Source organism: Suncus etruscus, chromosome 5, assembly GCF_024139225.1.
Source record: "Suncus etruscus isolate mSunEtr1 chromosome 5, mSunEtr1.pri.cur, whole genome shotgun sequence".
In the NCBI taxonomy this organism is placed as follows: domain Eukaryota; kingdom Metazoa; phylum Chordata; class Mammalia; order Eulipotyphla; family Soricidae; genus Suncus; species Suncus etruscus.
Window position 1 is genome coordinate 69287353 of NC_064852.1, and position 12532 is coordinate 69299884.

Below are 12532 nucleotides of genomic sequence, written 5' to 3' on the forward strand. Positions count from 1 at the left end.
GGAAGGGCGGCTTGGTGACAAAAGCCAAGTTTTCACAGGAGTCACGTTGGGTTAACTGTTGGTAGTGAACTTGAACAGAGGTTTTTGCCGTCTCATCTACCTGGTTTTTAACAAGGGCAGTAAGTTTGCGGAAAGCCCATGGGTCAAAGGAAAGGAGCAGCATGAGGCTAATAAGAGGGCCCAAAATAGTGGACAGTAATGTATGTATCCAAGGAGAAGAGAAAAACCAACCCTGTTACCAACCTTGTTCTTCATCGAAATGTTTTTGGAAGTCTTTTATACCGTCACCAATGTGTTGAACGCTATTCCTAACTAATCCAGGTTTATCTTTGAAAATACAACATTGTTCCTTAAGGGCTACACAGACTCCCCCCTCTTACATAAGGGGAAAATATAGAGCACGACGATTTTGAAGAACTATCATAATATGGGTCTGTGAGGGCTAGAGCAGAGGCATTTATAATATTTAAAATAACTTGAGAGGAGAAGGATGGGCTAGAAGGCAGAGTTCGTAGCTTACAACTTGCTTAATAGTGAGTTGATGACGCTGAGGCTGAACTTTCCAGAGAAGAAGTTTAGAGTTATTGGTGTAGATAGGAGATTTAAACGTTGTGATGCTTTTATAAAACGGCGAAACCGGTGAATTGCAGATTTAACAGTGTTCATAGCTGGTGTTGGAGGGCGCTCGGGCAGAGGCATTGACCATTTGCAGGATGAGGTTCAAGGTGGAAACCGGACCAACAGGTTTGATGGTTATTTTAGGCTTTAACAAAGCTAAAACATAATAATCATGATAAGCAAGAAACATTTCGGTAACAATATGGGGAGAAAATTTAGTGGAGCAAACAAAATAAGTGGAGTTGGGGGCTTCAATGAAGATGGAAGAGTTGTTAACAATAATGGTTTGATTGCAAATGTGTGATTGTTGAACAGGCGGGCACATATATGGTTCGAGCAAGCAAAGTTCCACGACCGTGACTTGTTTACAATGGAGGTTGTTGGTGGCAATGGTGGGCATCCAAGGCAGCTAGGCAGAGTGCTCAATTCAGCATTGTTAAAGGTGGAGTTTGTCAGAAACAGGTTTGCAGGAAAGGCGGCTGGCAGGAGGGGTGACAGGCTTTTTTGAAGTGGATGAAGACAGGACTGTGGAAGGCTGCGGAAATTTTTTGTTAGACTTCAGCATTTAAAAAATTTTTATAATTAACAATCGCCAATTTATCAAAAACTTTTAAACTGAACATAAATGATTTTTGTTAAACTTTTTAGTTATTATTTTAAAGCTAGATGCTATTTTTTAGCTATAAATACATATTTTATAGGCCTGAACTTACACATAGCAGGAAAGTTGGGTGACTGCAAAGTCCAGAAATTCTCCAGGGAAAAGTTATCCCCGATGGCCATTGAGAAATTTGGGGTTTGCCATCCCTCACACTTTCCGCCATGTTCTTAGAAGGACAAAGCTAGCTTAATACATAATTTTTAACACATGATTTTTAGTTGCAAGATGCCAGTTTGTGAACTGACCAGACTGAACCAGGTTGAAAAAATTAATTGAAATTTGAAAAATGGATAAGGCTTTAAAAATTGTATTATTATAAAATGTAGAGATAACAAATAAACAGACAAAACAAAACAACACTAAACACAACATTTTACACTTGTGGCCACTTTCATTCATCACAACAGACACATAAACAGACAAAAGGATTGATTTAAGACTGATTTATAAAAAATTGACAAGCGCTTTTAAATATTTAGCTAGCATGTTTGTGAGAAGAAAGAAAAATTTTTGTAGAAAAACTTTTTTAGTTTTGAGAAGTACTTAATGTAGATGGAGTGGAACTTTGCTGAAAATAAATTTTAAGGTTTAGATTTAACACAAAACATTTTTAAAACAATTTTAATTTGAAGTTTAAAACATTAAGTAAAATGGTTAATGAGCACTGTAGAAGGAGTCTTCACTCTGAAGTATGAAATCATTTGCTGTAAATGAATAGGTTTTATTTAAATTGGTTTTGCAGTAGAATAGTAAGACAGCTGCAATAAAGTGTTAAAATTTTTATGATTAAACACAATAGCATGAACTATGATTATTAAAGGTATAAAAACTGATTTTAAAAAACAAACAACTGTTTTTACTATGAAGACTTTATGTGAATAATTTGTAAAAAATATTATATACTAAATTAACTAAATGCTTAGATTATTATAAAATATAGTTAAAGACATGTGATGCATTTACACACCTAGAACTTAAGACCAAAATTGTATTTAATACTAGTTAATTTGCTTATAAAGTTTAGTTACTTTTATATATTCTTATAAAATTATATATAATATATTTTTTCATTTATATTATTTTTTCACTGCGACACAAATATACAGATTTATATAATGTGCTGATATTTTGAATGCACTTAAAATAATAGTTCTTACAATGCAGAAATAAAGAACAACTATTGCTGTAGCACAAAGTTAAAACTAAGGGTACTATAAAGTACATATAGGTGTTTACTGTGCATTAAATTAACTATATTGTTTAAAAAGGCTAACCACATTATTTTTCACATAATTTTGTAAATACTTTAAAAATTAAAATAAAACTTTTAATAGAAATATAAGATTTAAATTTAACACTTTTGTGTTCGTTTGGATTTTAAAACACAAAGAAGTTTTTCTTTTACCAATATTTTGTTATCTGTAAAGTGACAGAATTATGACCTTGCTTTAAAATTTTCTGAGAGGCATGAAAAAAAAATTTATTGCCTTTATCTTTCTGTTGCTTTTTAATGTTTTAATAATTACTTTACACTACTTAATGCACTAAACCTAATAACACATATTTGACGAAGTGTAGGGCTGACAAGGTGAAGCAGAGTTTTTCACTGATAACTTGGGGAGGGGCTAGCACAGTTAACAGCAGGAAGGTTAGAGGCAAATTATTTACAGTTAGCAGGGTGTAATGATATATAGGAAAAAAAAAGCAATCTTTTAAGATTAATTACTAATTTATTGGAATTAGAGGGAGTGGCAACCGAAGAGGGGAGTCTGGGTTGCAAAAGCACCATGAGAATCATGGTTTTATTAATTGATTTGAGAATATGCAAGAGATGCTACTTTTCAGATTTCTTTTGAATAACAAAGATTGGGTATTTCAAGGTGAATTGGAAGGCTTAAGGTGGGAGTGGCAGGGCCTGAGCTGGCTGTTTCCCAAGGCTGGCAGGAAAGAGGCTGAAGGAGGCTGAGGATTGGTTTGAGCAAAGTAAAGGGTACATTAGGCTCAGAAGTTTTAACAGCAAAGTGTAGATATCGCAAGGTTTTATGGCTTAGCAGATGATACTTTGTAATTATTCTGCTTACTGTGCCTTTAGAATTTTTTGTAGGCACTGCAGCAGTTTCTGTTTTATGGCACTTAGCCTCACTTTCATTAGTTTGTCTCTTTGAGTTCTCAAGAGGGGGGGCCTGGCCGTGGAATTCAGTGGGCAGAGGACAGACAACTATAGATTTAGGAGGGGGGGGGAACGCCTGAAAGGCAGAAACCTGTGAATTAAGAGAAGCAGCCTGTTTTTGAAGGCTTAAGATTTGTTTAAGATTTTTAATTTGGCCAAGTAGTTTCATATCTATAGCTTTAAGAGGGGGAGCGGTGAGAGGAGGGAATCTGCCATGGTTAGGGACTGAGCGTCTTGGGCATTTAGAATTTTTCCCCTGGGGTGCGGGGGATCAGTGGGAGGCGTTTGAGAAGGTAGCTGCGGAGGCTGCTGAGCAGGCGGGGAGGGTGGGGGGAGACTTTTTCCATTAGGGAGAAAGACAGGAAAGGTAGTAGCACTGGTTTTTGAGCTAAGAGCATTATCAAGTTTGTTAGAGAGGTGAGAGACCATGGATGTAATTGTGGTGAGTTGGGAACTCAAGTCAGAAAAAGGGGGGGGGGGAAGGAGAAAGCAGCAACAGTTTGTTGCCGGTGTGGGGGAGCTGCTGGAATGCTGGCTTTGGGGAGCGACTTCCAGGCACAGAGGGCAGCAAGAGCCATGTTGGCAAGCTGGGACTTGGAAAGTGTGTGCTGTACCTTTAAGGTATGAAAAGAGGCGAGGCCAGCTATACGAGCTTAGAGATTAGGATTCCTGCCTATTTGCAGGGGCTTTGCAATGGAAAAAAAAGTTAACTTCCCAAGAGACAAAGAGTTCAGCTTTTAGATTCTAAGCAGGAGAGCGTGTAAGGGGCTTGGGGGCCATAGGAGGTTACGGCTTGAAATGGCTCTTTGAGGCTTTTCCAATTAAAGGCTTTGTATTGTTGCAATTGCTGGCTAAGGAGGGGAGGGTGGTGAAACAGGGACGGAGCTGAAGCTAGGGAAGTGAAGGGCTGTTTAGGATTTTGCACAGAGGGTGCAGCGGCCTCTTCTGTAGGGGTCTGGGTGCATAGAGCAGAAGCATGGACAGAAGTAAGGGAGGGATATAAATGAGAAGATTAGAGAGATCTTTAAGAGCATTAGTTACTTTGGAGACAAAGGTAGAAGAATCAGTGGTGGAGGGAGGACAAGGGGAAGTATTCTCAGAGGGAGAAGGGAGATGAGAGACAGAATTAGAACGAGAGGGAGTCCTGGAACACTCACGGGAGACTTGTTGTACATGAGATTCAACGGCATGGATGATGTCTTTGGCGGTTCCGGCATTTTTAGTTACAATGATATCTCTTAACAGGCTCCAATATTGGAACATAATTTTTTCCTTCTGTGAATCATCATTATTTACAAAATAATCACTCATTTCATGTCCTACTTTGTCCCAAGTGGACGCAACAATTTCTGGACAGGTAATAATAAATCAATGACATACATTATGAATAAACATAAGAAAATTACAAATATTCTTTTTGGTAACCTCTACATGTCTGGCTTTCAACTCAGACTGAATATCAATAATGAATTTAAGTTCAGTACTCAACGAAACACCCATGGAAGTGAAGCCAACGGGCGAAGCCCCAAGAGCCAATCAGGGGCGGTGATCAGAACGACTGAAAAAACTGCAGTTTAAATATTTGATTAAGGCTAACTCATTTCAACGCCTACCCGGATGGGGTATATCCTGCGATTTACGAAACAGCTCCGGACTCGCCGACCCGTAGTCGTTCGGGGTGTGGCGGTGGTCTTCGTGCCCAGCGTTGGGCGCCAAAATGCGGGGTCCTGAAGCCCCCCAGGGGGGCCCGGCCAGCAGGAATTAGCTGGGAAGACTTCTCAGACAACCGCACTCCTATTTTGCTAGGTAGAAGAACAACCACACCTGTAAAAATCTGAGAGAGGTTAATAATAAAGACCCAAGGCAATGTCTCACTGCTCAAGGGCAACTTTATTTGGCTACAGCTCCTTCTTATATAGAGAAGGAGAAGGGGGCAGTACAAGGGTGATGTCAATTACACTTTTGGCATGAAAATTACTTCATTATTCCAAATAAGGCAAGTGGGCAATACTTCTTGCAGTATCCATGGAAACATCTTGTGACCTTCTAGCTGCATTCCTAATTGCTTGACTATCAGGAGGTGGTGCAAGATGTGCTTGCCTCAGTGGTCTTGAACAGACAATGTAGCATATACACAATAATGAATGTCTTGTAAACTCAGGGATATGGTTAAGGGAGTAAGGCCTCTTTTCTGGGAATGGTACTAGGCTGTGTTGCTCTCCTCCGGGCTAAAAGATTAATTATACTTTGCAGCTGCATTTTCCTTTCTCTTTGGCCCAAGAACTTACAGCAAGACTGCATGTAGCCTTTAGGTGAAAGGCTGGATTATGGCAGAAAGAATAGCAAAATGGCCTCAAACAAGTCAGTCCCCAACAATTGATTATTCAGTTACTTCCCCATCTCTATTACATAAATTCTGTATAGTGCACTTCATAATGCATCACCTGGCCACATGTGGCAATACTCAGTGATTACTCCTAGTACTTTACTTACTGTCAGTTCTCAGAGACTCTATGGGATGTCAATTTATTTTCAACAAAAGTGCCAAGATAAAGCAATGATATAACTTTTCAATATATATTGAGCAACTATAAAAATATATGAAAGACAAAATATGTTTCACCTAAAACATACCAATTAAAATTTAATTCATAATAGAATGCAAACAATGTAAATGGTAAGGTCTAAAGTGCTATAGTATAAAACTGCTATGAAATATCTGTCACTTAGATAATGGCACATTAAATACGAATATAAAAATACAAACTCCAAAATCAAAGAAATATTATACTATTAAAGTAAAAATGGTTTCCTATGAACATATAATACATTTAGTACATTTAATTGATAAAGGGCTGACGTATGATACATGAATATAGATATTATATAAAACCCATAAATATAAGCATAAAATAACTCTAAAAATGCTCAAAATTTAGAGTAGAAATATCACAAATTAAATATTCAAAATGAAAAAAAAAACTAATTTAATAGGTTGAAAAGACTTAAGGATAGCAAGAAATTACCTGGGAGACCTGGGTTTAATACTGGATACTTCCATTCTGAAGCTACCCAGCGAGCGAGTAAGTAAGAAAGAAATGGCTGACTGTGGGGATTGCCAGGTAAAGTGCTGATTGCTTCACCTGCAGAGTCTCTGCCCTGCTGTGCCTCTTCTGAGGAAACTGAGGACCTAAAGGGAGCCCTGTCCTGTGTTTCTCTGTCTTTTCTGAATTCTTGAAGCTCTCCTCAGAGCCTGGGAAGCGAACCCCCAAAAAACTGCATTCTGAAGCTACCTAGCAGAGAGTGAGTAAGTAAGAAATGGCTGACTGTGGGGACTGCCACGTAGAGTGATGATTACTGTACCTGTGGAGTCTCTGCCCTGCTGTGTTTCTTCTGAGGAAACTGAGGACCTGAAGGGAGCCCTGTCCTGTACTTCTCAGTCTTTTCTGAATCCTTGAAGCTCTCCTCAGAGACCTGGGAAGCGAACCTCCAAAAACCTGTATTCTGAAGCTACCTAGCGAGCGAATGAGTGAGAAAGAAATGACTGACTTTACAAGCCCAGAAAGGGGAAGTCACTGAACTCTGCTGGAAATCAGATGCCAGCACCCCTATCTGCCTGTCTTCTGTGCTGTGCTCCATTTTTGGCCTGATTTCATCCTGTGTGTGGCTCATCTGATGACGGCTTGCCTTCCCTGGAACCTTCCCTGGAGTTGAGTTTACAAGCCCAGAAAGGGTGGATCCAGAAGAGCACGGCTGCTCCGCTTCACTTCCCAGCCATGCATATCATTTAACTAATGAATACAACCACAACATGTAGAAAAACCCACAATACAAGTGTGACAATGGGGAAACAACGCTGGCCAGCGCCAGACATAGAGTATAATGATGGAAAATCTGATGACTTGAACATGTCCAACCAACTAGTCAGTCTTTCACATAAGGAGTTTAGAGTCGCAATATGGAAGATGTTCAAAGAACTCAAAGAAAGTATAGAAGAGAACACAAATAAGAATCAAGAGAATATGAAGATAGAAATCATAATATTCCAAACTGAAATTTCTGGTCAAATAACAGGTCTGAAAAACTTAGTAGATGAATTGAAGAAAAACATGGTTGAGCTTATCCATGGGTTAACAGCAGCTGAGGATAGAATTAGTACACTGGAAGGTAAGATGAATAACAATTCCATACAGCAGAAGAAATTGGAAAAAAGTCTTAAAGCAAATGATCAAACAATGGAAAAATTACTCAAAGAATGGGAACAGGTAGAAATAAAAGTCTATGATAAGATCAACAGAAACAACTTAAGAATCATTGGCGTCCCAGAGACCCAGGAATAAAATTTCCAGGAAGAATCAATGGTCAAGAACATCATTAAAGAGAAACTACCAGAGCTAATGAATACATGAGATCAAATCCTGCATGCCCAAAGAGTACCAAATAAAAAAGACCCCAGAAAAAAAGAACCCAAGAATCATCCTAAACACAATGACAAATCCCACAGATAGAGACAGAATTCTGAAAGCAGCAAGATTGAAAAGAGACATTACATTCAAGGGAACATTCTTGAGATTTACTGCAGACCTGTCACCAGAAACACTCAAGGCCAGAAGGCAGTGGTGGGACATAGTGACAAAACTCAGTGAAATAAATGCTTCTCCTAGAATACTGCACCCAGAAAAACTCACTTTCAGGTTTGAAGGAACAGTACATGGTTTCACAGAAAAAAACAGCTCAGAAACTTTACAGACTTAAAACCAGTCTTAAAAGAAAAACTGAAAGCCTACTTTAAGACAAGACTGACCAACAGACACAACAAACTTCGATATAAAGATGGCACTAACTCCCAGGACAATTCTTTCTCTCAATATCAATGGACTAAATGCACCAGTTAAGTGACACAGAGTGGCAAAATGGATCAAAAAACTTAATCCAACCTTCTGCTGCCTACAAGAAATGCACCTGAATAGTCAGAACAAACATAGACTCAAAATAAAAGTCTGGAGGAAAATCATCCAAGCAAACAACACACATAAAAAGCTGGAGTGGCCATGCTAATATCAGATGATGCAAACTTTATACTTAGGAAAGTTGTAAGGGACAAAAATGGACATTTTGTATTAATCAAGGGATACATACAGCTGGAAGAAATCACTCTCCTAAACATAAATTCACCAAATAAGGAGTCAGCAAAATATTTAATAAAATTGTTGACAAATCTGAAAAATAATGTCAATAACAACACAATAATTGTGGGAGACTACAACATGGCATTGTCAACACTTGACAGGTCAACCATACTGAAACCTAACAATAATATACTGAAAAGAGAAATGGAAGAAAGAGGCCTAGTAGATATATACAGGACACTCTACCCCCAGAAGCCTGGATACATGGGATATTTTCTAATGTACATGGGATATTTTCCAGAATAGACTACATGCTAGCACATAAAACATACCTCCATAATATCAAGAAGATAGAAATTTTTCAGGCTACCTTTGCTGAACACAAGGCCCTGAAATTTTACGTGACTGCAAAGGGACACAGCAGAAATATTTAAAACCTGGAAGTTAAACAGCCTAATACTGAATAACCAGTGTGTCTGAGATGAAATCAAAGAGGAAATCAAAACCTTCCTTAAAACACATGACAATGGAGAAACAAACTATCAGAACCTATGGGACACAGTAAAAGCAGTACTAAGAGGAAAGTTTATAGCTTTGCAAGCACACATCAGGAAAGAAGAAGCATACCTGAATAGCTTAATGACACAGCACATAGAATTAGAAAGTACTCAACAAAAATAGGGAGACAGAAGGAAATAACAAAGCTGAGAGCAGAAATCAATGAAGTGGAAACCCAAAAAACAATCCAAAAAATCAACAAAAGCAGAAGTTGGTTCTTTGAAAAAATAAACAAGATTGATAGACCATTGGCAAAACTAACAAAGAAAGACAGAGAGAGAAACTTGATAACTCATATTAGGAATGAAAAAGGAGAGATCACTACTGATATGGTAGAGATCCAAAGGGTAATCAGAAACTACTTTGAGAAACTCTATGCCACTAAAAATGATCCTGAAAGAAATGGATAAATTTTTGGACTCTTATAATCTTCCATGGTTGAAGGAAGAAGATGTAGCATATATAAACACACCCATCACTATTGAGGAAATTAAGACAGTAATCAAATGTCTGCCCAAAGACAAAAGTCAAGGCCCAGATGGATTTTCTAATGAATTCTTTCAAACATTTCAAGAGGAACTTCTACCAATCCTGGCAAGACTATTTCATGCAATTGAAAAAAACAGGAAACTTCCAAATACCTTTTATGAAGTTAACATTACCTTGATACTTAACCAGACAGAGATGCTATGAAAAAAAAATTTACAGACCAATATCGCTTATGAATACATATGCAAATATCCTCAACAAAATCCTGGCAAATAGGATTCAATGCCTCATGAAGAAGATCATCCACTATGATCAAGTAGGTTTCATCCCAGGAATGCAAGGATGGTTTAACATCTGTAAATCTATCAACATAATACACAACATCAACAACAAGAAAAATAGAAATCACATGATCATATCAATAGATGCAGAGAAAGCATTTAATATGGTCAAACACCCATTCTTGATCAAAACTCTCAGCAAGATGGGAATGGAAGGAACCTTTCTCAATATAGTGAAGGCCATCTACCACAACCTAGAGGCAAATATTTTTCTCAATGGAGAAACACTGAAAGCCTTTCCTCTAAATTCTGGCACAAGACAAGGCTGTCCTCTCTCAATACTCCTATTCAACATAGCACTGGAAGTACTTGCTACAGCGATTAGGCCAGAAAAGATATCAAGGGAATTCAAATAGGAAAGGAAAAAGTCAAGCTCTTTCTGTTTGCAGATGACATGATACTCTACCTAGAAAACCTTAAGTCTCTACGAAAAAGCTTCTAGAAACAATAGACTCATATAGCAAGGTGGCAGGCTACAAAATTAACACACAAAAATCAATGGCCTTTCTATACATCAATAGTAATAAGGAAGAAATCAACATCAAGAATTCAAGGCATTCACAATAGTGCCACACAAACTCAAATATCTTGGAATCAACTTGACTAAAAATGTGAAGGACCTATACAAAGAAAACTATAAAACTCTGCTCCAAGAAATAAGAGAGGACACGCAGAAATGGATGCATATACCCTGCTCATGGATTGGCAGGATTAACATAATTAAAATGGCAATACCCCCCAAAGTATTGTACAGATTTAATGCAATCCCTCTAAAGATACCCATGACTTTCTTCAAAGTTGATCAGGCACTCTTGAAATTCATTTGGAACAATAAACACCCTAGAATAGCTAAAGCAATCATTGGGAAAAAGAATATGAAAAGAATTACTTTCCACAACTTTAAACTGTACTACAAAACAATAGTAATCAAAATAGCATGGTATTGGATTAAAGACAGGCCCTCAGATCAGTGGATTAGGCTTGAATACTCAGAGAATGTTCCCCAGACATACAATCACCTAATTTTTATAAAGGAGCAAGAAATCCTAAATGGAGCAAAGAAAGCCTCTTCAACAAGTGGTGTTGTCACAACCGGCTAGCCACTTGCAAAATAATTGAACTTAGACCCTTACCTAACATCATGTCCGAAGATAAAATCCAAATGGATAAAGGACCTTGATATCAGACCCGAAACCATAAAATATATAGAACAACACATAGGTAAAACACTCCAGGACATTGAGACTAAAGGCATCTTCAAAGAGGAAACTGCAGTCTCCAAGCAAGTGAAAACAGAGATTAACAGATGGGAATATATTAAACTGAGAAGCTTCTGCACCTCAAAAGAAATATTGCCCAGGATACAAGAGCCCCCACTGAGTGGGAGAAACTATTCACCCAATACCCATACAACAAGAGGCTAATCTCCAAAATATACAAGGCACTGACAGAAATTTACAAGAAAAAAACATCCAATCTCATCAAAAATGGGGAGAAGAAATGGACAGACACTTTGACCAAGAAGAAATACAAATGGCCAAAAGACACATGAAAAAATGCTCCACATGACTAATCATCAGAGAGATGCAAATAAAAACAACTGTGAGGTACCACTCACACCTCAGAGATTGGCACACATCACAAAGAATGAGAACAAGCAGTGTTGGCGTGGATGCGGAGAGAAAGGAACTTTTATCTACTGCTTGTGGGAATGCTGTCTAGTTCAACCTTTATGGAAAGCAATATGGAGATTCCTCCAAAAACTGGAAATCGAGCTCCCATACGAACCAGCTATACCACTCTTAGGAATATACCCTAGGAACACAAAAATGCAATACAAAAATCCCTTCTTTACACCTATATTCATTACAGCACTATTTACCATATCAAGACTCTGGAAACAACAAAGATACCCTTCAACAGATGAATGGCTAAAGAAACTGTGGTACATATACACAATGGAATATTATGCAGCTGTCAGGAGAGATGAAGTCATGAAATTTTCCTACACATGTATGTACATGGAATCTATTATGCTGAGTGAAATAAGTCAGAGAGAGAGAGAGAGAAAGACACAGAATGGTCTCATTCATCTATGGGTTTTAAGAAAAATGAAAGACATTCTTGCAATAATAACTTTCAGACACGAAAGAGAAAAGAGCTGGAAGTTACAGCTCACCTCATGAAGCTCACCAAAAATAGGGATGAGTTTAGTTAGAGAAATAACTACGTTTTGAACTATCCTAATAATGAAAATGTACGAGGGAAATACAAAGCCTGTCAAGAGTACAGAGTTGGGTGGGGAAGAGGGAGATTTGGGACATTGGTGATGGGAATGTTGCACTGGTGGTGTTCTTTACATGACTGGAATCCAAACTCAATCATGTATGTAATAAAGTTGTTTAAATAAAAAATAATTATACCAAGAAAAAAATACTGGATACTTTCAACGCACTCTAAACACTGCAATGGGATTAACTTCTTGCTCTTCTAGTCTCTGTCCCATTAAAAGATTGACAAACACAAAATATATTTAATTTCATTATTATAAGAAAAATTGTGTCAA

At 37.8% G+C, this 12532-nt stretch overlaps 1 non-coding gene across 1 annotated transcript; it reads right to left on the reverse strand.

Moving 5' to 3' along the window:
- Positions 1-2392: 2392 nt before the first annotated feature.
- On the reverse strand, positions 2393-2522 carry LOC126010000 (small nucleolar RNA SNORA22). Its single transcript, XR_007496145.1, has one exon. It is a non-coding gene; the product is annotated as a small nucleolar RNA SNORA22 (small nucleolar RNA).
- Positions 2523-12532: the final 10010 nt, after the last annotated feature.